This window comes from Callithrix jacchus, chromosome 13, assembly GCF_049354715.1.
Source record: "Callithrix jacchus isolate 240 chromosome 13, calJac240_pri, whole genome shotgun sequence".
NCBI lineage: Eukaryota > Metazoa > Chordata > Mammalia > Primates > Cebidae > Callithrix > Callithrix jacchus.
Genome location: NC_133514.1, coordinates 122900176 through 122927913, shown reverse-complemented (window position 1 = coordinate 122927913; position 27738 = coordinate 122900176). Strand labels below are relative to the sequence as shown.

The window sequence follows — 27738 nt, the reverse complement described above, 5'->3', positions numbered from 1 at the left end:
TTCTACTCTGTTTTCGAGTATATACACCAACTCAATATGCTCTCTCATTGAAAATACCAAAATTCAAATTTTACCCGAATTGAAAATATCTAAATATTATCTAGGCACCGCAATGTTAAAAACAAAATTACTGAGAGAGGACTCAAGATGGCGCCGTGAGAACAACCCAGGATTGGAGCCCGCAATGAATTCGCAAACGGTGAGTCAGTGCTGCATTTCCAGACTGATCTTTGTTGCCCACAGAACGGGGAAACTCCCAAGTATAAAAAGACACGGGACGCCAGGCAGTAGGTCTGCCTGGCGAATCCGGCAGCCAGGGCGGCGGCGGCCGGCCCTACCCAGCAATCCCCACAGGGCGCGATTGTCCGGGTGCCTTGTTGAACCGGCAACCTGAGACTTGAGAGGGCTGGACTTGAGACTGAACGAGACTTGCACAGTAGCCCAGCCCAGGGGATTGCAGGGACAGATCGTTTGGGATACCCAGTGGGACGAACAAAACCGCGATTTCAAACTATCCCGGGCAGAGGGTCCGAGACGCTCTGTGGGGGAGGGGCGTCCACCACTACGGAGGCAACATGCCCCAACTGAGATACACGCCCATTGCTGACGCAGCCAGCCGTTGCCGAGGCAACCCGTCCCTACTGAGATACACGCCCACTGCTGACGCAGCCTGCCGTTGCTGAGGCAACACGCTACAACGAAGAGACTCCGCCGCAGGGCGTGGCGGAGACCACAGCAGAGCCGGCAGGAACAGCGCGAATCACACAACAGCAGGGCGGAGCCTCGGCAGCCAAACAGTGGCTAGTCTGCCTTTGAGCTGGGCAGGACACCTGATCGGACATCCAAAAATAAAGCCCAAACCCCTCAACACAGAGCATTTGAGAAAAAAAAAAGGGTTGTTTAATGAGCTGTGTTGCAGCAGAATCAAACATAGCAGCCTAACAGCCCTGAATGAACAACAGAGTGCACAGCTCAGCAATTAAACCCCTATAAAGTACAAACTGTCTCCTCAAGCAGCTCCCTGACCCCTCTATATCCAAAAGACTGTCATTAGGCAGGCATCATCCTGGGACAAAGAGAGCAGAAAAAGAAACTGGTAGCATCCCTCGCTGTGCCACGGCTACTAGAGGTGCACCCCAGACAAGCAGGGTCTGGAGCGGACGTCAACAGTCGTACAGCGAAGGGGCTAGACTGGTAGAAGGAAAACCAAGCAACAGAATTACTTCATCATCAACATTATGGGTGTCCACTCAGAGACCCAAACGAAAAGTCAGCAACTACGCAGACGACCAGCAGACAAATCCACAAAGATGGGAAGAAACCAGCGCAAAAAGGAGGAAAACACCCGAAACCAGAACACATCGCCTCCTAGAAAGGACCAAGACTCCTCACCAGCAAGGGAACAAAGCTGGACGGAGAATGACTGTGACGAAATGACGGAATTAGACTTCAGAAGATGGATAATGAGAAACTTTTGTGAGCTAAAAGATCATGTATTAAATCAATGCAAAGAAACAAAAAACCTTGAAAAAAGATTTGAAAAAAGATTCGAGGAAATGATAACAAGAATGGATACCTTAGAGAGGAATATGAATGAATTAAAGGAGCTGAAAAACACCATACGAGAACTTCGTGAAGCAAACGCAAGTTTCAATAGCCGAATTGACCAAGCAGAAGAAAGAATATCTCAAGTCGAAGACCAACTCAATGAAATAAAACGAGAAACCAAGATCAGAGAAAAAAGCGCAAAAAGGAATGAACAAAGTCTCCAAGAAATGTGGGACTACGTGAAAAGACCTAACCTACGTTTGATAGGTGTACCAGAAGGGGACGAAGAGAATGAATCCCAGCTGGAAAATACTCTTCAGGACATCATCCAGGAAAATTTCCCCCACCTAGCAAGACAAGCCAACACTCAATTGCAGGAAATACAGAGAACACCACAAAGATATTCCGCAAGAAGAGCAACCCCAAGGCACATAATCGTCAGATTCAACAGGGTTGAAATAAAAAAGAGAATACTAAGGGCAGCCAGAGAGAAAGGTCAGGTCACCCACAAAGGGAAGCCCATCAGACTCACAGCAGATCTCTCGGCAGAAACACTACAAGCCAGAAGAGAGTGGGGGCCAATATTCAACATTCTTAAAGAAAAGAACTTTCAACCCAGAATTTCATATCCAGCCAAACTGAGCTTCAGAAGTGAAGGAAAAATAAAATCCTTTGTGAACAAGCAAGTACTCAGAGATTTTGTCACCACCAGGCCTGCTTTACAAGAGCTCCTAAAAGAGGCACTACACATAGAAAGGATCAATCAGTACCAGCCATTCCAAAATCACACTGAATGCTAAAGAGCTTCAACATAATGAAGAATCTACAACAACTAACAGGCAAAACAGCCACTTAGCATCAAAATGGCAGTATCAAATTCACACATAACAATATTAACCCTAAATGTAAATGGACTAAATGCACCAATCAAAAGACACAGACTGGCAAATTGGATAAAAATCCAAAACCCATCAGTGTGCTGTATCCAGGAAACCCATCTCACATGCAAGGATACAAAAAGGCTCAAAATAAAGGGATGGAGGAAGATTTACCAAGCTAATGGAAAGCAAAAAAAAGCAGGAGTTGCAATTCTCATCTCTGATAAAATAGACTTTAAAGCAACAAAGATCAAAAGAGACAAAGAAGGCCATTACATAATGGTAAAAGGATCGATACAACAAGAAGAGCTAACGATCCTAAACATATATGGACCCAACACAGGAGCACCCAGATACATAAGGCAAGTTCTTAATGACTTACAGAAGGACTTAGACTCCCACACAATAATAGTGGGAGACTTTAACACTCCACTGTCAATACTAGACAGATCAACCAGACAGAAAATCAACAAGGATACCCAGGGCTTGAACTCAAACCTGGAGCAAGCAAACCTGGTGGACATTTACAGAACTCTCCACCCCAAATCCACAGAATACACATTCTTCTCAGCACCACATCACACCTACTCTAAAATTGACCACATAATTGGAAGTAAAGCACTGCTCAAAATGCAAAACAACTGAAATCATAACAAACAGCCTCTCAGACCATAGTGCAATCAAGTTAGAACTCAGAATTCAGAAACCGACCCAGAACCGCACAGCTTCATGGAAACTGAACAACTGGCTCTTGAATGTTGACTGGGTAAACAACGAAATGAAGGCAGAAATAAAGAAGTTCTTCGAAACCAATGAGAACGAAGACACAACGTGCCAGAACCTCTGGGACACATTTAAAGCAGTCTCTAGAGGAAAGTATATAGCAATAAGTGCCCAAATGAGGAGAATGGAGAGATCCAAAATTGACACCCTATCATCAAAATTGAAAGAGCTAGAGGAGCAAGATCAAAAAAACTCAAAACCCAACAGAAGACAAGAAATTACTAAGATCAGAGCTGAGCTGAAGGAGATTGAGACACGAAAAACCCTTCAAAAAATCAATAAATCCAAGAGCTGGTTTTCTGAAAAGATCAACAAAATAGACAGACCACTAGCCAGATTGATTAAAAATAAAAGAGAGAACAACCAAATAGATGCAATAAAAAATGATAAAGGGGAAATCACCACAGATTCCACAGAAATTCAAACCATCATCAGAGAATATTACAAACAACTCTATGCACATAAACTAGTAAACCTGGAAGAAATGGATAAATTCCTGGACTCCTGTGTCCTCCCAAGCCTAAACCAGGAGGAAGCTGAAACTATGAATAGACCAATAACAAGGTCTGAAGTTAAGGCAGCATTTAAGAGCCTACCTCACAAAAAAAGCCCAGGTCCAGATGGGTTCACAGCCGAATTCTACCAGACACACAAGGAGGAGCTGGTACCATTCCTTCTAAAACTATTTCAAACAATCCAAAAAGAGGGAAACCTTCCCAAATCATTTTATGAGACCAACATCATCCTCATACCAAAACCCGGCAGAGACCCAACGAGAAAAGAAAACTTCAGGCCAATATCCATGATGAACATAGATGCAAAAATCTTCAATAAAATATTGGCAAGCCGATTGCAACAGCAAATCAAAAAACTTATTCATCATGATCAAGTAGGATTCATCCCAGGGATGCAAGGCTGGTTCAACATACGCAAGTCTATAAACGTAATTCACCACATAAACAGAACCAAAAACAAAAACCACATGATTATCTCAATTGACGCAGAGAAGGCATTTGACAAAATTCAACAGCCCTTTATGCTAAAAACCCTCAATAAACTCGGTATCGATGGAACGTATCTCAAAGTAATAAAAGCTATTTATGACAAACCAACAGCCAATATCATACTGAATGGGCAAAAACTGGAAGCATTCCTTTTGATATATGGTACTAGACAAGGATGCCCTCTCTCACCACTCCTATTCAATATAGTACTGGAAGTTTTAACCAGAGCAATCAGGCAAGAAAAAGAAATAAAGGGTATTCAAATAGAAAAGGTGGAAGCCAAATTGTCTCTATTTGCAGACGACATGATAGTATACCTAGAAGACCCCATCGCCTCAGCCCAAAAACTCCTGAAACTGATAAACAACTTCAGCAAAGTCTCAGGATATAGAATCAATGTGCAAAAATCACAAGCATTCATCTACACCAATAACAGACTTAAAGAAAGCCAAATCAAGAGCGAACTGCCATTTGCAATTGCTACAAAAAGAATAAAATACCTTGGAATACAACTCACAAGGAACGTAAGGGACCTCTTCAAGGAGAACTACAAACCACTGCTCAACGAAATCAGAGAGGACACAAACAGATGGAGAAACATTCCATGTTCATGGTTAGGAAGAATTAATATCGTGAAAATGGCTATACTGCCCAAAGTAATTTACAGAATCAACGCTATCCCCATCAAGCTACCATTGACTTTCTTCACAGAACTGGAAAAAACCACCATGAACTTCATATGGAACCAATAGAGAGCCCGCATAGCCAAGTCAATTCTAAGCAAAAAGAACACAGCGGGGGGCATCACACTACCGGATTTCAAACTATACTACAAGGCTACAGTAATCAAAACAGCATGGTACTGGTACCAAAACAGAGATATAGACCAATGGAACAAAACAGAGGCACCGGAGGCAACACAACATACATACAACTATACAATCTTTGATAAACCTGACAAAAACAAGCAATGGGGCAAGGATTCCATGTTTAACAAATGGTGTTGGGAAAACTGGCTAGCCATGTGCAGAAAGCAGAAACTGGACCCCTTCCTGACACCTTACACTAAAATTAACTCCAGATGGATTAAAGACTTAAACATAAGACCTGGCACCATAAAAACCCTAGAAGGATATCTAGGCAAAACTATCCAGGACATAGGAGTAGGCAAGGACTTCATGAACAAAAAACCAAGAGCATTGGCAACAAAAGCCAAAATAGACAAATGGGACCTAATGAAACTCCACAGCTTCTGCACGGCAAAAGAAACAGTCACTAGAGTGGATCGGCAACCAACAGAATGGGAAAAAATTTTCGCAGTCTACCCATCTGACAAAGGGCTGATATCCAGAATTTACAAACAACTCAAGCAGATTTACAGGAAAAAAACAAACAAGCCCATTCAAAAGTGGGCAAAGGATATGAACAGATACTTTACGAAAGAAGACATATATGAGGCCAACAATCATATGAAAAAATGCTCATCGTCACTGGTCATCAGAGAGATGCAAATCAAAACCACATTGAGATACCATCTCACGCCAGTTAGAATGGCGATCATTAAAAAATCTGGAGACAACAGATGCTGGAGAGGATGTGGAGAAAAAGGAACACTTTCACACTGTTGGTGGGAGTGTAAATTAGTTCAACCATTGTGGAAGACAGTGTGGCGATTCCTCAAGGCCTTAGAAATAGAAATTCCATTTGACCCAGCAATCCCATTACTGGGTATATATCCAAAAGACTATAAATCTTTCTACTATAAGGACACATGTACACGAATGTTCATTGCAGCACTGTTTACAATAGCAAAGACCTGGAATCAACCCAAATGCCCATTGATAATAGACTGGATTGGAAAAATGTGGCACATATACACCATGGAATATTATGCAGCAATCAGAAATGATGAGTTCGTGTCGTTTGTAGGGACATGGATGAATCTGGAAAACATCATCCTCAGCAAACTGACACAAGAACAGAAAATGAAACACCGCATATTCTCACTCATAGGTGGGTGATGGAAAATGAGAACACATGGACACAGAAAGGGGAGTACTAAACACTGGGGTCTATTGGGGGGAAAAGGGGAGGGCCAGTGGGAGGGGGAGGTGGGGAGGGATAGCCTGGGGAGAAATGCCAAATGTGGGTGAAGGGGAGAAGAAAAGCAAAGCACACTGCCATGTGTGTACCTACGCAACTGTCTTTCATGCTCTGCTCATGTACCCCAAAACCTGTAATCCAATAAAAAATAAAAAAAAAAAAATTACTCTGAATATAATCTGTCAGAGAAAATATACAATGCCCTATTCTACTTTGTTTTGGAGTATATACACCAACTCAGTATGCTCTCTCAGGTAAAATACCAAAATTCTAATTTTACGTGAATCGAAAAAAATCTAAATATTATCTAGGCACCCGAAAGTTAAAAGCAAAATTGCTCTGAATATAATTTGTCAGAAAAAATATACAATGCCGTATTCTACTCTGTTTTGGAGTATATACACTAACTCAATATGCTCTCTCATGTAAAATACCGAAATTCTAATTTTACACGAATGGAAAAAAATTGAAATGATATCTAGGCACCCCAAAGTTAAAATCATATGGCTTTGAATATAGTCTGTTAGAAAAAATATACAATGCCTTATTTTACTCTGTTTTGGAGTATATACACCAAGTCAGAATGCTCTCTCATGTCAAATACAGAAATTCTAATTTTGCGTGTATCGAAATTAATCTAAATATTATCTAGGCACCCGAATATTAAGGCAAAAATGCTCTGAATATAATTTGTCAGAGAAAATAAAAAATGCCCTTTTCTACTCTGTTTTGGAGTATGTACACCAACTCAATATGCTCTGTCATGTAAAATACCGAAATTCTGATTTTACACCATTCGAAATAAATCTAAATAATATCTAGGTGCCCCAAAGTTAAAAGAAAATGGCTCTGAATATAGTCTGTTAGAAAAAATATACAATGCCTTATTCTACTCTGTTTTGCAGTATATACACCAAGTCAGTATGCTTTCTCATGTAAAATACAAATATTGAAATTCTACCTGAATCGAAAAAATCTAAATATTATTTCGACACCCCAATGTTAACAACAAAATATCTCTAAATATAATCTGTCAGAAAAAATATACAATGCCCTATTCTACTCTGTTTTGGAGTATATACAGCAACTCCATATGCTCTCTCATGTAAAATATAGAAATTCTATATTTAAGCGAATCAAAAAAAATTTAATATTATCTAGACACCCCAATGTTAACAACAAAATTGCTCTAAATATAATCTGTCAGAAAAAATATACAATGCTCTATTCTCCTCTGTTTTGGAGTATATACATCAACTCCATATGCTCTCTCATGTAAAATAGAGAAATTTTATATTTAAGCGAATCGAAAAAATCTAAATATTATCTAGGCAGCCCAATGTTAAAAACAAAATTTCTCTGAATAAAATCTGTCAGATAAAATATACAATGCCCTTTCTACTCTGTTTTCCAGCATATACTCCAACTCAATATGCTCTCAAATGTAAAATACTGAAATTCTAATTTTAGCCGAATCGAAGAAAATCTAAATATTTTTTAGGCACTCCAATGTTAAACACAAAATTGCTCTGAATATAATCTGTCAGATAAAATATACAATGTTCTTTTTTACTCTGTTTTGTTGTATATACACCAACTCAATATCCTCTCTCATGTAAAATACAGAAATTCTAATTTTACCTTAATCGAAAATCTCTAAATGTTGTCTAGGCACCCCAATGTTAAAAAGAAAATGGCTCTGAATATACTCTGTCAGAATAAATATACAATGCCCTTTTCTACTCTGTTTTCGAGTATATATACCAACTCAATATGCTCTCTCATGTAAAATACCGAAATTCTAATTTTATGCGAATCGAAAATACTCTAAATAAACTCTCGGCACTCCAAAGTTATAAGATAATGGCTCTGAATACAGTCTGTTAGAAAAAATATACAATGCCTTATTCTACTCTATTTTGGAGTATATACACCAACTCAGTATGCTCTCTCATGTAAAATACCAAAATTCTAATTTTACCCGAATCAAAAAAGTCTAAATATTATCTAGGCAACCCAATGTTAAAAATAAATTGCTCTGAATATAATCTGTCAGAAAAAATATACAATGCCCTATTCTACTCTGTGTAGAAGTATATACACCAACTCCATATGCTCTCTTGTAAAATACAGAAATTCTATATTTAAGCGAATCGAAAAAAATCTAAATATTATCTAGGCACACCAATGTTAAAAGCAAAATTGCTCTGAATATCATCTGTCAGAAAAAATATACAATGCCCTTTTCTACTCTGTTTTGGAGTATATACACCAAGTCAATATGCTCTCTCATGTAAAATATCGAAATTCTAATTTTACACGAATCGAATAAAATCTAAATAATATCTAGGCACCCCAAAGTTAAAAGAAAATGGCTCTGAATATAGTCATTTAGAAAAAATTTACAATGCCTTATTCTACTCTGTTTTGGAGTATATACACCAACTCAGTATGGAATCTCATAAAAAATACCGAAATTCTAATTTTGCGTGAATCGAAAAAATTCTAAATATTTTTAATGCACTCCAATGTTAAAAAAAAATTGCTCTGAATATAATCTGTCAGAAAAAATATACAATGCTCTTTTCTATTCTGTTTTGGATTATATACACCAACTCAATATGCTCACTCATGTAAAGTTACAAAATTCTAATTTTACACCAATCGAAAAAAATCTAAATAATATCTAGGTGCCACAAAGTTAACAGAAAAGGGCTCTGAATATATTTTGTTAGAAAAAATATACAATGCCTTATTCTACTTTGTTTTGGAAAATATACACCAATTCAGTATTCTCTATCATGTAAAATATGGAAATGCTAAATTTACTTGAATCGAAAATAATCTAAATATTATCTAGGCACCCCAATGTTAAAAGCAAAATTGCTCTGAATATAATGTGTCAGAGAAAATATACAATGCCTTATTCTACTCTGTTTTGAAGTATATACACCAACTCCATATGCTTTCTCATGTGAAATACAGAAATTCCATATTTAAGCGAATCGAAAAAAATCTAAATATTATCTAGGCACCCCAACGTTAAAAGAAAAATTGCTCTGAACATGAACTGTCAGAAAAAATATACAATGCCCTTTTCTACTCTGTTTTGGAGTATATATACCAACTCAATATGCTCTCTCATGTAAAATACAGAAATTGTATTTTTAAGCGAATCGAAAAAAATCTTAATAATATCTAGGCGCCCCAACGTAAAAAGAAAATGGCTCAGAATATAGTCATTTAGAAAAAATATACAATGCCATATTCTACTCTGTTTTGGAGTATATACACCAACTCAGTACGCTCTCTTATATAAAATACCGAAATTCTAATTTTACGTGAATCGAAACAAATCTAAACATTATCAAGGCACCCCAATGTTAATAGAAAAATTGTTCTGAATATAATCTGTCAGAAAAAATATACAAAGCCCTTTTCTACTCTGTTTTGGAGTATATACACCAACTCAATATGCTCTCTAATGTAAAATACCAAAATTCTAATTTTACGTGAATCGATAAAAATCTAAATATAATCTTGGCACCCGAATGTTAAAAGCAAAATTGCTCTGAATATAATCTGTCAGACAAAATATACAATGCTTTTTTCTACTTTGTTTTGTAGTATATACACCAACTCGATATGGTCTCTCATGTAAAATACCGAAATTCAAATTTTACGCGAATCGAAAAAAATCTAAAAAATATCTAGGCGCGGAGAGAACCGGACCAGCCGCTGGCAGGTAAACTGTCTTCCTCTTCTCCAAGATGTATCGAACCAAAGTGGGCTTGAAGGACCGCCAGCAGCTCTACAAGCTGATCATTAGCCAGCGGCTGTATGACGGCTACATCAGCATCGCCAATGGCCTCATCAATGAAATCAAGCCTCAGTCTGTCTGTGCACCCTCGGAGCAGCTCCTGCATCTCATCAAACTAGGAATGGAAAATGATGACACCGCAGTGCAGTATGCAATTGGTCGTTCAGATACTGTTGCCCCTGGCACAGGAATTGACCTGGAATTTGATGCAGATGTCCAGACTATGTCCCCAGAGGCTTCTGAGTATGAAACATGCTATGTCACATCACATAAGGGACCATGCCATGTAGCTACCTATAGTAGAGATGGACAGTTAATAGCTACTGGGTCTGCTGATGCTTCGATAAAGATACTTGACACAGAGAGGATGTTAGCCAAAAGTGCCATGCCAATAGAGGTCATGATGAATGAGACCGCACAACAAAATATGGAAAACCACCCAGTGATTCGAACTCTTTATGACCATGTGGATGAAGTCACATGCCTCGCTTTCCACCCAACAGAACAGATTCTGGCTTCTGGTTCAAGGGATTATACTCTTAAATTATTTGATTATTCCAAACCATCAGCAAAAAGAGCCTTCAAATACATTCAGGAAGCTGAAATGTTACGCTCCATCTCTTTTCATCCTTCTGGAGACTTTATACTTGTTGGAACTCAGCATCCTACTCTTCGTCTATATGATATCAACACCTTTCAATGTTTTGTCTCTTGCAATCCTCAAGATCAACACACCGATGCTATATGTTCCGTTAATTACAATTCTAGTGCCAATATGTACGTAACTGGAAGCAAGGACGGCTGCATCAAATTATGGGATGGTGTTTCAAATCGATGCATCACAACTTTTGAAAAAGCACACGATGGGGCTGAAGTTTGTTCTGCCATTTTTTCCAAAAATTCTAAATACATTCTCTCAAGTGGAAAAGACTCTGTAGCTAAACTTTGGGAAATATCAACAGGACGAACACTGGTCAGATACACGGGTGCGGGTGTGAGTGGACGCCAGGTGCACCAGACAAAGGCTGTGTTTAACCACACCGAGGACTATGTGTTGCTGCCCGACGAGAGGACGATCAGTCTCTGCTGCTGGGACTCTAGGACGGCCGAGCGGAGAAACCTGCTCTCCTTGGGGCACAACAACATTGTACGCTGCATAGTGCACTCACCCACCAACCCTGGGTTCATGACGTGCAGCGATGACTTCAGAGAGCGATTTTGGTACCGGAGATCCACCACCGACTGATCCACCCTGTCCACAGGGGGCTTTCTCGAGAACTCTGCCCTCCTCCCCCACGTCCTGTCTCCAGCTGTGGTCGTAAGTCAGTGCACCATCTTTGACAGTTGTGCTGCCATCTCTGTCCACATCCTTCTTGGATTTGTATAAAAGAATCTTTTTTTACCTTGATGTAGAATCATGGTGGGAAAAGTTGGAAACACAGACCTGTGCAGTGCTATGTTCACTGATTATTACAGTGTGATTTTCATCGGTTTTGTAAATACAGGCCTTGCCATTTCTTTTGATCTCTTGATTGAAGAAGAATAGGGTATTAAAGTGCTTTTGTCATGAGGGATTTTCATTTGGTTCTTTTGACAGCTTTCTTGATTGTTCTGCTAAACCCTTTGTGTATTTCCTTTCCAGGTATATTTGAATAGATAAGTAGGCATGCAGCTCTGAGACTCCAGAGTTTTGTGCCATATCAGAAGCATTTTAGAGAATCCTGAAATGATGTTATTCTGATAATAAAGCTCAGATCTGCAACTTTAAGAAAAAAAAAAAAAATCTAGGCGCCCAAAGTGAAAAGAAAATGGCTCTGAATGTAGTCTGTTAGAAAAAATATAAATTGCCTTATTCTACTCTATTTTGGAGTATATACACCAACTCAGTTTGCTCTCTCATGAAAAATAACGAAATTCTAATTTTACATGAATCGAAAAAATCTAAATATTATCTAGGCAACCCAATGTTTAAAGAAAAATTGCTCTGAATATAATATGTCAGAAACAATAAACAATGCCCATTTCTACTCTGTTTTGAAGTATATACACCAACTAAATTGGCTCTCTCATGTAAAATACCGAAATTCAAACTTTACGTGAATAGAAAAAAATCTAAATAATATCTAGGCATCACAAAGCTAAAAGAAAATGGCTCTGAATATAGTCTGTTAGAAAAAATATACAATGACTTATTCTACTCTGTTTTGGAGTATATACACCAACTCCATATGCTCTCTCATGTAAAATACAGAAATTTTATATTTAAGCGAATCTAAAAAAATCTGAATATTATCTAGGCTCCCAAATGTTAATAACAAGATTGCTCTGAATATAAGGTGTCAGAAAAAATATGCAATGCCTTTTTCTACTCTGTTTTGAAGCATATACACAAACTCATTATGCTCTCTCATGTAAAATACAGAAATTGTATATTTAAGCGAATCAAAAAGAATCTAAATATTATCTAGGCACCCAAACTTTAAAAGCAAAATTTATCTGAATATGAACTGTCGGAAAAAATATACAATGCCCTTTTCTACTCTGTTTTGGAGTATATACACCAAATCAATATGCTCTCTTATGTAAAATACCGAACTTCTAATTTTATGCAAATCGAAATAAATGAAAATATCTCGGTGCCCAAAGTTAAAAGACAATGGCTCTTAATATAGTCTGTTATAAAATATATACAATGTCTTATTCTACTCTGTGTTGGAGTATATACACCAACTCAGTATGCCCTCTCATGTAAAATACCGAAATTCTAATTTTACGTGAATTGAAAAAAATCTAAATATTATCTAGGCACCCCAATGTTAAAAGCAAAATTGCTCTGAATATAATCTGTCAGAAAAAATATACAATGCTCTTTTCTACTTTGTTTTGTAGTATATACACCAACTCAGTAGGCTCTCTCATGTAAAATACCGAAATTCTCAATTTACGTGAATCGAAAAAAAATCTAAATATTATCTAGGCACTCGAATGTTAAAAACAAAATTGCTCTGAATATAATCTGTCAGAAAAAATATACAATGCCCTATTCTACTCTGTTTTGGAGTATATACACCAACTCTGTATGCTCTCTCATGTAAATTACAGATATTCTATATTTAATAGAATCGCAAAAAATCTAAATATTATCTAGGCACCCCAAAATTAAAAGCAAAATTGCTCTGAATATAATCTGTCAGAAAAAATATACAATGCCCTATTCTACTTTGTTTTGAGTATATACACCAACTCAATATGCTCTCTCATGTAAAATACAGAAATTCTAATTTTTCGTAAATCGAAAAACATCTAAATAATATCTAGGCACCCCACAGTTAAAAGAAAATGGCTCTGAATATAGTCTGTTAGAAAAAATATACAATGCCTTATTCTACTCTGTTTTGGATTATATACACCAACTCAGTATGCTCTCTCATGTAAAATACCAAAATTTTAATTTTACGCGAATCGTAAAATATCTAAATAATATCTAGGCGCTTCAAAGTACAAAAAAATGGCTCTGAATATAGTCTGTTAAAAAAATATACAATTCCTTATTCTACACTGTTTTGGAGTATATACACCAACTCAGTATGCACTCTCATGTAAAATTCAGAAATATAAATTTTACCAGAATCGAAAATATCTAAATATTATCTACGCACCCCAATGTTAAAACCAAAGTTGCTCTGAATGTAATCTGTCAGAATAAATATACAATGCCCTTTTCTACTCTGTTTTGGAGTATGTACACCAACTCCATATGCTCTCTCATGTAAAATACAGAAATTCTATATTTAAGCGAATCGAAAAAAATCTAAATATTATCTAGGCACCCAATGTTAAAAGTAAGATTGCTATGAATGTAATCTGTCAGAAAAAATATTCAATGCCTTTTTCTACTCTGTTCTGGAGTATATACACCAACTCAACCTGCTCTCTCATGTAAAATATCGAAATTCTAAATTTAAGTGAAACGAAAACAAACTAAATATTATCTAGGCACCCCAATGTTAAAAGCAAAATTACTCTGAATATAAACTGTCAAAAAAAATATACAATGTTTATTTCTACTGTGTTTTGGAGTATATACACCAACTCAATATGCTCTCTCATGTAAAATATCGAAATTCTAATTTTACGCGAATCGAAAAAAACCTAAATAATATCTAGGCACCCCAAAGTTAAAATAAAATGGCTCTGAATATAGTCTGTTAGAACAAATATACAATGCCTTATTCTACTTTGTTTCGGAGTACATACACCAACTCAGTATGCTCTCTCATGTAAAATACCGAAATTATAATTTTACGCAAATCGAAAAAAATTTCAAAAATATCTAGGCGACTCAAAGTTAAAAGAAAATGGCTCTTAATATAGTCTGTTAGAAAAAAAATACAATGCCTTATTCTACTCTATTTTGGAGTATATACGCCAACTCAGTATGCTCTCTCATGTAAAATACCGAAATTCTAATATTACGTGAATCAAAAAAAGTTTAAATATTATCTAGGCACTTAAATGATAAAAAAAAAATTGCTCTGAATATAATCTGTCAGAAAAAATATACAATGCCCTCTTCTACTCTGTTTTGGAGTATATACAGCAACTCAGTATGCTCTCTCATGTAAAATGCAGAATTTCTATATTTAAGCGAATCGGAAAAAATATAAATATTATCTAGGCACCCAAATGTTAAAAGAAAAATGGCTCTGAATATAGTCTGTTAGAAAAAATATACAATGCCATATTCTACTCTGTTTTGGAGTATATACAGCAACTCAGTATGCTCTCTCATGTAAAATACAAAAATTCCCATTTTACCCGAATCGAAATATCTAAATGTTATCTAGTCACCCCAATGTTAAAAACAAAGTTGCTCTAAATAATATCTGTCAAAATAAGTAAAAACTGCCCTATTCTACTCTGTTTTGGAGTATATACACCAACTCCATATGCTCTCTCATGTAAAATACCAAAATTCTATATTTAAGCGCATCGAAAAAAATCTAAATATAATCTAGGCACCCCAATGTTAAAAGCAAAATTGCTCTGAACATAATCTGTCTGGGAAAATATTCAATGCCCTTTACTACTTTCTTTTGCAGTATATACACAAACTCAATATGCCCTCTCATGTAAAATAGCGAAATTCTATTTTTACACGTATCGAAGAAGAAGTAAATAATATCTAGGCGCCACAATGATAAAACAAAATGGCTCTGAATATAGTCTGTTAGAGAAAATATACAATGCTTTACTCTACTTTGTTTTGGAGGATATACACCAACTCAGTATGCTCTCTCATGTAAAATACCGAAATTCTAATTTTACACGAATCTTAAAAATCTAAATAATATCTAGGCGCCGCAAAGTTAAAAGGAAATGGCTCTAAATATAGTCTGTTAGTAAAAATATAGAATACCTTATTATACTCTGTTTTGGAGTATATACACCAACTTTATATGCTCTCTCATGTAAAATACAGAAATTCTCATTTAACATGAATCAAAAAAATCTAAATGTTATCTAGGCACCGCAATGTTAAAGGCAAAATCTCTGAATATAATCTGTTAGAAAAAATATACAATGCCCTTTTCTACTCTGTTTTCCAGTATATACACCAACTCAATATGCCCTCTAATGTAAAATACCGAAATTCTAATTTTACCTTAATCGAAAAAAATCTAAATAATATCTAGGCGCCCCAAAGTTAAAAGAAAATGGCTCTGAATATAGTCTGTTAGAAAAAATATACAAAGGCTTATTCTACTCTGTTTTGGAGTATATAAACCAACTCTGTATGCTGTCTCATGTAAAATACTGAAATTCTAATTTTGCGTAAATCGAAGAAAATCTAAATATTATCTAGGCACCCCAATGTTAAAAACAAAATTACTCTGAACATAATCTGTTAGAAAAAATATACAATGCCCTATTCTACTCTGTTTTGCAGTATATACACCAAATCACTATGCTCTCTGTTGTAAAATACAAAGATTCTAATTTTAGCCAAATCCCAAAAATCTAAATATTATCTAGGCACCCCAATGTTAAAAGCAAAATGGTTCTGAATATAGTCTGTAAGAAAAAATATACAATGCCCTTTTCTACTCTGTTTTGTAGTATTTACACCAACTCAATGTGCTCCCTCATGAAAAATACGAAAATATTAATTTTACGTGAATCGAAAAAAACCTAAATAATATCTAGGCGTCCCAAAGCTAAAAGAAAATGGCTCTGAAGATAGCCTGTTAGAAAAAATATACAATGCCTTATTCTACTCTGTTTTGAAGTATATACACCAACTCCATATGCTCTCTCATGTAAAATACAGAAATTCTATATTTAAGCGAATCAAAAAAAATCTAAAGATTGTCTAGGCACCCCAATGTTAAAAACAAAATTGCTCTGAATATAATCTGTCAGAAAAAATATATAATGCCCTATTCTCCTCTGTTATGGAGTATAAACACCAACTCAATATGGTCTCTCATGTAAAATACTGAAATTCTATATTTAAGCTTAGCAAAAAAAATCTAAATAGTATCTAGGCACCCCAATGTTAAAAGAAAAATTGCTCTGAATATAATCTGTCAGAGAAAATACACAATGCCGTTTTGTACTCTGTTTTGTAGTATATACACCAACTCAATATGCTCTCTCATATAAAATACCAAAATTCTAACTTTATGCGAATCGAAAAAAATCTAAATAATTTCTACGTGCCCCAAAGTTAAAAGAAAATGGCTCTGAATATAGTCTGTTAGAAAAAATATACAATGACTTATTCTACTCTGTTTTGGAGTATATACACCAACTCAGTGTGCCCTCACATGTAAAATACTGAAATGATAATTTTATGTGAATCGAAAAAAATCTAAATATTATCTAGGCATTTCAATGTTAAAAGCAAAATTGCTCTAAATATAATCAGTCAGAAAAAATATACAATGCCCTTTTCTACTCTACTTTGGTGTATATACACCAACTCAATATGCGCTCTCATGTAAAATACCGAAATTCTAATTATAGGCGAATTGAAAAGAATCTGAATATTTTCTAGGCACTCCAATGTTAAAAACAAAATAACTCTGAATATAATCGTTCAGAAAAAATATACAATGCCTTATTCTACTCTTTTTTGGAGTATATACACCAACTCCATATTCTCTCTCATGTAAAATACAAAAATTCTATAATGAAGCGAATTGAAAAATATCTAAATATTATCTAGGCACCCCAATACTAAAAGCAAAATTGCTCTGAATATAATGTGTCAGAAACAATATACAATGCACTTTTCTACTTTGTTTTGGAGTACATACACCAACTAAATATGCTCTCTCATGTAAAATACCGAAATTCTAATGTTACGCTAATCGATAAAAATCTAAATAATATCTAGGCGCCTGAAAGTTTAAAGAAAATGGCTCTGAATATAGTCTGTTAGAGAAAATATACAACGCCTTATTCTACTTTTTTTGGAGTATATACACCAACTCAGTATTCTCTGTCATGTAAAATACCGGAATTATAATTTTACGTGAATCGATAAAAATCTACATTTTATCTAGGCACCCCAATGTAAAAAACAAAATTGCTCTGACTACAGTCTGTCAGAAAAAATATACAATGCCCTATTCTACTTTGTTTTGGAGTATATACACCAACTCTGTATGCTCTCTTATGTAAAATATTGAAATTCTAATTTTACGTGAATCGTAAAAAATCTAAATATTATCTAGGCACACCAATGTAAAAAACAATATTGCTCACAGTATAATCTGTCAGAAAAATATACAATACCCTATTCTACTCTGTTTGGTTTTATATACACAAACTATTCTCTCTTATGTAAAATTCCGAAATTCTAAATTTATGTGAATTGAAAAAAATCTAAATATTATCTAGGCACCCCAATGTTAAAACCAAAATTGCTCTGAATATAATCTGTCAGATAAAAATATACAATGCCCTTTTATACTCTGTTTTGGAGTATATACACCAACTCAGTATGCTCTCTCAAGTAAAATACCGAAATTCTAATTTTACGTGAATTGAAAAAAATCTAAATATTACCTAGGCACCCCAATGTTAAAAACAAAATTGCTCTGAATATAATCTGTCAGAAAAAATACACAATGCTTTATACTACTTTGTTTTGGAGTATATACATCAACTCCATATGCTCTCACATGTAAAATAGAGAAATTCTATAATTAAGCATATCAAAAAAATCTAAATATTATCTAGGCACCCCTATGTTAAAAGCAAAATTGCTCTGAATATAATCTGTCAGAAAAAATATACAATGCCCTTTTCTACTCTGTTTTGGAGTATTTACACCAACTCAATATGCTCTCATTTAAAATACCGAAATTCTAATATTACGTGAATCGAAAAAAATCTAAATGATATCTAGGTGCCCCAATGTTAAAAGAAAATGGCGCTAAATATAGTCTGTTAGAAAAATTATACAATGAATTCTTCTACTCTGTTTTGAAGTATATACACCAACTCAGTATGCTCTCTCACATAAAATACCGAAATTCTAGTTTTACATAAATCGAATAAATTCTAAATAGTATCTAGGCACCCAAATGTTAAAAGCAAAATTTCTCTGAATATTATCTGTCAGAAAAAATATATAATGCCCTTTACTACTTTGTTTTGGAGTATATACACCAACTCAGTATGCTCTCTCATGTAAAATACGGAAATTCTAATATTACGTGATTCGAAAATAATCTAAACATTATCTAGGCACCCCAATGTTAAAAGCAAAATTGTTCTGAATGTAAACTATCAGAAAAAAAATACAATGCCCTTTTCCACTCTGTTTTCGAGTATATACACCAACTCAACATGCTCTCTCATGTAAAATACCAAAATTCTAATTTTACGCGAATCGAAAAATATGTAAATAATATCTAGGTGCCCCAAAGTTAAAAAAAAATGGCTCTGAATATAGTCTGTTAGAAAAATTATACAATGAATTCTTCTACTCTGTTTTGGAGTATATAAACCAACTCAGAATGCTCTCTCATGTAAAAAACCAAATTCTAATTATACGCAAATGGAAAAAATTTTAATAATATCTAGGTGCCCCAAAGTTAAAAGAAAACGGCTCTGAATATTATCTGTCAGAAAAAATATACAATGCCCTATTCTTCTCTGTTTTAAAGTATATACACAAACTCCATATACTTTCTCTGTAAAATACAGAAATTCTATATTTAAGCGAATCAAAAAAATCTAAATATTATCTAGGCACCCCAATATTAAAAACAAATTTTCTCTGAATATAATCTGTCTGAATAAATATACAATGCCCTATTCTACTCTGTTTTGGAGTATATACACCAACTCCATATGCTCTCACATGTAAAATAGAGAAATTCTATATTTAAGAGAATCAAAAAAAAATCTAAATATAATCTAGGCACCCCAATGTTAAAAGCAAAATGGCTCTGAATATAGTCTGTCAGAAAAATTATACAATGCCCTTTTATACTCAGTTTTGCAGTATTTAGAGCAACTCAATATGCTATCTCATGTAAAATAATGAAATTGTAATATTACGTGAATGAAAAAAGTGTAAATAATATCTAGGTGCCCCAAAGTTAAAAGAAAATGGCTGTGAAGATAGTCTTTAGAAAAAATATACAATGCCTTATTCTACTGTGTTTTGGATTATATACACCAACAAAGTGTGCTCTCTCATATAAAATACAGAAATTCTAATTTTACCCAAATCGAAAAATTCTAAACATTATCTAGGCACCCCAATGTTTAAAAAAAATTGCTCTGAATATAATCTGTCAGAAAAAATATACAATGCCCTATTCTACTGTGTGTAGAACTATATACACCAACTCCATATGCTCTCTCATGTAAAATACAGAAATTCTCTTTTTAAGCGAATCGAAAAAAATCTAAATATTATCTAGGCACACCAATGTTAAAAGCAAAATTGGTCTGAATATAATCTGTCTGAAAAAATATACAATACCCTTTTCTACTCTGTTTTGGAGTATATACACCAAGTCAATATGCTCTGTCATGTAAAACAACGAAATTCTTATTTTACGCGAATCGAATAAAATCTAAATAATATCTAGGCACCACAAAGTCAAAAGAAAATGGCTCTGTATATAGTGATTTAGAAAAAATATACAATGCGTTATTCTACTCTGTTTTGGAATATACACCAACTCAGTATGCAATCTCATATAAAATACCGAAATTCTAATTTTGCGGGAATCGAAAAAAATCTAAAGACTTTTAATGCACTCCAATGTTAAAAACAAAATTGCTCTGAATATAATCTTTAAGAAAAATACAATTCCCTATTCTACTCTGTTATTCAGTATATACACCAACTCCCTATGTCTCTCATGTAAAATACAGAAATTCTATATTTAAGCGAATCGAAAAAAATCTAAGTATTATCTAGCCACCCCAATGTTAAAAACAAAATTTCTCTGAAGATAATCTTTAAGAGAAAATATATAATGACCTTTTCTACTTTGTTTTGTAGTATACACACCAACTCAATATGCTCTCTCATGTAAAATACAGAAATTCTGATTTTACCCGAATCGAAATAATCTAAATATTATCTAGGCACCCCAATGTTAAAAACATAATTTCTCTGAATATAATCTGTCAGAGAAAATATACAATGCCCTATTCTATTGTGTTTTGGAGTATATACACCAACTCAATATGCTCTCTCATGTTAAATACTAGAATTTTATATTTAAGTGAATCGAAAAAAATCTAAATATTATCTAGGTACCCCAATGTTAAAAGCAAAATTGATCTGAATGTAATCTGTCAGAAAAAATAGACAATGCTTATTTCTACTCTGTTTTGGAGTATATACACCAACTCAGTATGCTCTCTTATGTAAAATACCGAAATTCTAATTTTACGCGAATCGAAAATAATCTAAATAATATTTAAGCGCCCCAAACTTAAAAAAAAATGGCTCTGAATACAGTCTTTTAGAAAAAATATAAAATGCCTTATAGTACTCAGTTTTGGAGTATATACACCAACGCAGTATGCTCTCTCATATAAAATAGAGAAATTCTAATTTAACCCGAATTAAAAAAAATCTAAATATTATCTAGGCACCCGAATGTTAAAAAAAAAAATTGCTCTGAATATAATCTCTCAGAAAAAATATACAATGCCCTTTTCTACTCTGTTTTGGAGTATATACACCAACTCCATATGCTCTCTCATGTAAAATACAGAAATTCTGTATCTAAGCGAATCGAAAAAAATCTAAATGTTATCTAGGCACCCCAATGTTAAAAGCAAAATTGCTCCGAATATAATCTGTCAGAAAAAATATACATTGCCCTGTTCTACCATGTTTTGGTGTATATACACCAATTCAGTATACTCTCTCATGTAAAATACCGAAATTCTAATTTTATGTGAATCGAAAAAAAATCTAAATATTATCTAGGCACCCGAATGTTAAAAGCAAAATTGCTCTCAATATAATCTGTCAGAAAAAATATACAATGCCCTGTTCTACTCTGTTTTGGAGTATATACACCAACTCTCTATGCTCTCTCATGTAAAATAATGAAATTCTAATTTTACACGAATCGATAAAAATTTAAATAATATCTAGGCGCCCAAAAGTTAAAAGAAAATGGTTCTGAATATAGTCTGTTAGAAAAAATATACAATGCCTTTTTCTACTTTATTTTGGAGTATATACACCAACTCAGTATGCTCTCTCATGTAAAATACCGAAATTCTAATTTTACGTGAATGGAAAAAGATCTAAATATTATCTAGGCACCCCAATGTTAATAACAAAATTGCTCTGAATATAACCTGTCATAAAAACTATAAAATGCCCTATTCTACTTTGTTTTGGAGTATATACACCAACTCCATATTCTCTCTCAAGTAAAATACAGAAATTCTATATTTAAGCGAATCGAGAAAAATCTAAGTATTATCTAGGCACCCCAATGTTGAAAGCAAAATTGCTCTGAATATAAGCTGTCAGAAAAAGTATAGAATGCCCTATTCTACTCCTTTTTGAAGTATATACACCATCTACATATTCTCACTCATGTAAAATACAGAACTACTATATTTAAGCGGATCGAAAAAAATCTAAATATTATCCAGGCACCACAATGTTAAAAACAAAATTGCTCTGAATATAATCTGTCAGAAAAAATACACCATTCTTCTTTCTACTTTGTTTTGGAGTATATAGACCAACTCCATATGCTCTCTCATGTAAAACACAGAAATTCTATATTTAAGCAAATCGATTAAAATCTAAATACTGTCTAGGCACCCCAATGTAAAAAACAAAATTTCTCTGAATACAATCTGTCAGAAAATATATACAATGCCCTATTCTACTCTGTTTGGGAGTATATACACCAACTCACTATGCTCCCTCACGAAAAATACAGAAATTCTAATTTTACCCAAATTGAAAAAATTTAAATATTATCTAGGCACCACAATGCTAAAAACAAAATTTCTCTGAATATAATCTGTTAGAAAAAATATACAATGATTTTTTCTACTCTCTTTTGTAATATATACACACACTCAAAATGCTCTCTCATGTAAAATACAGAAATTCCATATTTAAGCGAATTGATTAAAATCTAAATATTATCTAGGTACCCCAATGTTAATAACAAAGTTGCTCTGAATATAATCTTTCAGAAAAAATATATAATGCCCTATTCTACTGTGTTTTGGAGTATATACACCAACTCCATATGCTCTCTCATGTAAACTACAGAAATTCTATATTTAACAGAATCGAAAAAAAATCTAAATATTATCTAGGCACCCCCATGGTAAAGGCAAAATTGTGCTGAATATACTCTATTAGATAAACTATACAATGTTCTTTTCTACTTTGTTTCGTAATATATACACCAACTTAATATGCTCTCTCATGTAAAATATCGAAATTCTAATTTTACGTGAATCGAAAAAAATCGAAATAATATCTTGGTGCCACAAAGTTAAAACAAAATGACTCTGAGTATAGTCCGTCAGAAAAAATATACAATGCCTTATTCTACTCTGTTTTGGAGTATATACACCAACTCAGTATGCTCTCTCTCATGTAAAATAACGAAATTCTAATTTTATTTGAATCGAAAAAAATCTAAATAATATCAAGGCGCCCCAAAGTTAAAAGAAAATGTCTCTGAATGTAGTCTGTTAGAAAACATATACAATGCCTTATTCTACTCTGTTTTGGAGTATATACACCAACTCAGAATGCTCTCTCATGTAAAATACCGAAATTCTAGTTTTACCCGAATTGAAAAAATCTAAATATATTCTAGGCACTCTAATGTAAAAAACAAAATTGCTCTGAATATAATCTGTCAGAGAAAATATACAATGCCCTATTCTTCTCTCTTCTGGAGTATATACAACAACTCAATATGCTCTCTCATGTAAAATACAGAAAGTCTCTATTTAAGCGAATCGAAAAAAATCTAAATATTATCTAGGAACCCCAATGTTAAAAAAAATATTGCACTGAATATAATCTGTCAGAAAAAAAATACAATGCCCTATTCTACTTTGTTTTGGAGTATATACATCAATTCAGTATGCTCTCTTATGTAAAATATCGATATTCTAATTTTACATGAATCGAAAATTATCTAAATAATAACTAGGCGCCTCAAAGTTAAAAGAAATTGGCTCTGAATATAGTCTGTTAAAAAAAATATACGATGCGTTATTCTACATTCTTTTGGAGTATATACACCAATTCAGTATGCACCCTCATGTAAAATAGAGAAATTCTAATTTTACCCAAATCGAAAAAATCTAAATATTATCTAGGCACCCCAATGTTAAAAGCAAAATTGCTCTGAATATAATCTGTCAGAGAAATATACAATGCCCTTTTCTACTCTATTTTATACTATATACACCAACTCAGTATGCTCTCTCATGTAAAATACCGAAATTCTAATTTCACATGAATTAAAAAGAATCTAAATATTACGTAGGCACCCCAATGTTAAAAGCAAAATTGCTCTTAATATAATGTGTCAGAAAACATATACAATGCCCTATTCTACTCTTTTTTGGAGTATATACACCAACTCAGTATGCTCTCTCATGTAAAATACCGAAATTCTACTTTTACGTGAATTGAAAAAAATCTAAATAATATCTAGGTGCCACAAAGTTAAAAGAAAATGGCTCTAAATATAGTCTGTTAGACAAAATATACAATGCCTTATTTTACTGTGTTTTGGAGTATATACACCAACTCAGTATGCTCTCTCATGTAAAAGACCGATATTCTTATTTTACGTCAATCGGAAAAAATCTAAATATTATCTAGGCACCCGAATGTTAAAAGTACAATTGCTCTGAATATAATCTCTCAGAGAAAATATACAATGCCCTTTTCTACTCTGTTTTGGATTATATATACCAACTCAATATGCTCTCTGATGTAAAATACGGAAATTCTACTTTTACCACAACTGAAAAAATATAAATAGTATCTATGCACCCTAATGTTAAAAACAAAATTGCTCTGAATATAATCTGTCAGAAGAAATACACAATGCCCTTTTCTACTTTGTTTTGGAGTATATACACCAACTCAATATGCTCTCTCATGTAAAATACCAAAATTCTAATTTTACCAGAATCAAAAAAGTCTAAATATTTTCTAGGCACCCCAATGTTAAAAACAATATTTCTCTGAATATAATCTGTCAGAAAAAATATACAGTGCCCTATTCTACTCTGTTTTGGAGTATATACACCAACTCAGTATACTCTCTCATGTAAAATACCGAAATTCTAAATTTACATGAATCGAATAAATCTAAATATTATCAAGGCACCCCAATGCTAATAGCAAAATTGCTCTGAATATAGTCTATCAGAAAAAATATACAATGCCCTTTTGTACTGTGTGTTGGAGTATATACAACAAATCAACATGCTCTCTCATGTAAAATACCGAAATTCTAATTTCACGTGAATCGATAAAAATCTAAATATTATGTAGGCACCGCAATGCTAAAAGCAAAATTGCTCTTAATATAATCTGTCAGAAAAAATATACAATGCCCATTTCTACTCTTTTTTGGAGTTTATACACCAATTCCATATGCTCTCTCATGTAAAATACAGAAATTCTAATTTTACCGGAATCGAAAAAATCTAAATATTATCTAGGCACCTTAATGTTAAAAACAAAATTGCTCTGAATATAATCTGTCAGAAAAAATATACAATTCCCTATTCTACTTTGTTGGGGAGTATATAAACCAACTCAGTATGCTCTCTCATGTAAAATACAGAAATTCTAATTTTACGTGAATCGAAAAAAATCTAAATATTATCTAGGCAGCCCAATGTTAAAAGGAAAATTGATCTGAATAAGATCTGTCAGAAAAAATATACCATGCCCTATTGTACTGTTTTGGAGTATATACACCAACTCCATATGCTCTCTCTTGTAAAATACAGAAATTCTAATTTTACCCAAATCGAAAATATCTAAATATTATCTAGGAACCCCAATGATAAAAACAAAATTTCTCTAAATATAATCTGTCAAAAAAACTATACAATGCCCTATTCTACCCTGTTTTGGAGTATATACACCAACTCAGTGTGCTCTCTCATGTAAAATATTGAAATTCTTATTTTACGCGAATCGAAAAAAATGTAAATAATACCTAGGCGCCCCAAAGTTGAAAGAAAATGGCTCTGAATATAGTCTGTTAGAAAAAATATACAATGCCTTATTCTAATCTTTTTTGGAGTATATACACCATCTCAGTATGCTCTCTTATGTAAAATACAGAAATTCTAGTTTTACGCGAATAAAAAAAATCTAAATAATACCTAGTCGCCCCAAAGTTAAAAACAAATGGCTCTGAATATGTTCTGTCACAGAAAATATATAATGCCCTATTCTACTCTGTTTGGGAGTATATACACCAACTCAATATGCTATCTAATGTAAAATCCAAAAATTCTATATGTAAGCAAATCGAAAAAAATCTAAATATTATCTTGACACCCCAATGTTAAAAGCAAAATTGCTCTGAATATAATCTCTTAGAAAAAATATAGAATTCATTTTTCTATTCTCTTTTGGAGTATATACACCAACTCAATATGCTCTCATGTAAAATACCGAAATCCTAATTTTACGCGAATACAAAAAAATGTAAATTATATCTAGGCGCCCCAAAGTTAAAAGAAAATGGCTCTGAATATAGTCTGATAGAAAAAATATAGAATGCCTTATTCTATTCTTTTTTGAAGTACATACACGAAATCACTATGCTCTCTTCTGTAAAATACAGAAATAGTAATTTTACGGGAATCGAAAAAAATCTAAATATTATCTAGGCACCCCAATGTTAAAAGCAAAATTGCTCTGAATATAATCTGTCAGAAAAAATTTACAAGGCCCTTTTCTACTTGGTTTTGGAGTATATACACCAACTCAATATGCTCTCTCATGTAAAATACATAAATTCTAATTTTACGTAAATCAAAAATAATCTAAATAATATCTAGGCGCCCCAAAGTTAAAAGAAAATGACTCTAAAAATAGTCTGTTAGAAAAAATATACAATGCATTATTCTACTCTGTTTTGTAGTATATACACCAACTCAGTTTGCTCTCTCATGTAAAATACTGAAATTCTAATTTTACGTGAGTCGAAATAAATCTAAATATAATCTAGACACCCCAATGTTAAAAACAAAATTGCTCTGAATATAATCTGTCAAGAAAAATATACAATGCGTTATTCTACTCTATTTTGCAGTATATACACCAACTCAGTATGCTCTCTCATGTAAAAACAGTAATTCTAATTTTACCCAAATTGAAAAAAATCTAAATATTATCTAGGCACCCAAATATTAAAAACAAAATTTCTCTGAATATAATCTGTCAGAAAAAATATACAATGCCTTGTTATACTCTGTTTTGGAGTATATACACCAACTTTATATGCTCTCTCATGTAAAATACAGAAATTCTATATTTAAGTGACTCGAAAAAAATCTAAATATTATCTAAGAACCCCAATGTTAAAAACAAAAGTGTTCTAAATATACTCTGTCATAAAAAATATACAATGCCCTATTCTACTCTGTTTTGGAGTATATACACCAACTTCATATGCTCTCTCAGGTAAAACACAGAAATTCTAAATTTACACGAATCTAAAAAATGTAAATATTATCTAGGCACCCCAATGTTAAAAACAAAATTGCTCTGAATATAATCTGTCAGAAAAAATATAAAATGCCCTATTCTACTCTGTTGTGGAGTATGTACACCAATTCAATATGCTCTCTCATGTAAAATACAAAAATTCTCATTTTACATGAATCGAAAATAATCTAAATAATATCTAGGCACCCCAAAGTTAAAGAAAAATGGCTCTAAATATAGTTTGTTAAAAAAAATATACAATGCATTATTTTACTCTGTTTTGGAGTATGTACACCAACTCAGTATGCTCTGTCATGTAAAATACAGAAATTCTAATTTTACCCAAAACGAAAAAATCTAAAT

At 33.5% G+C, this 27738-nt stretch overlaps 1 pseudogene across 1 annotated transcript; it reads left to right on the top strand.

Moving 5' to 3' along the window:
- Nucleotides 1-10035: 10035 nt before the first annotated feature.
- Nucleotides 10036-11708, top strand: LOC144578898 (cleavage stimulation factor subunit 1 pseudogene; annotated as a pseudogene). The gene has a single exon (XR_013525378.1). The product of XR_013525378.1 is annotated as a cleavage stimulation factor subunit 1 pseudogene (transcript).
- Nucleotides 11709-27738: the final 16030 nt, after the last annotated feature.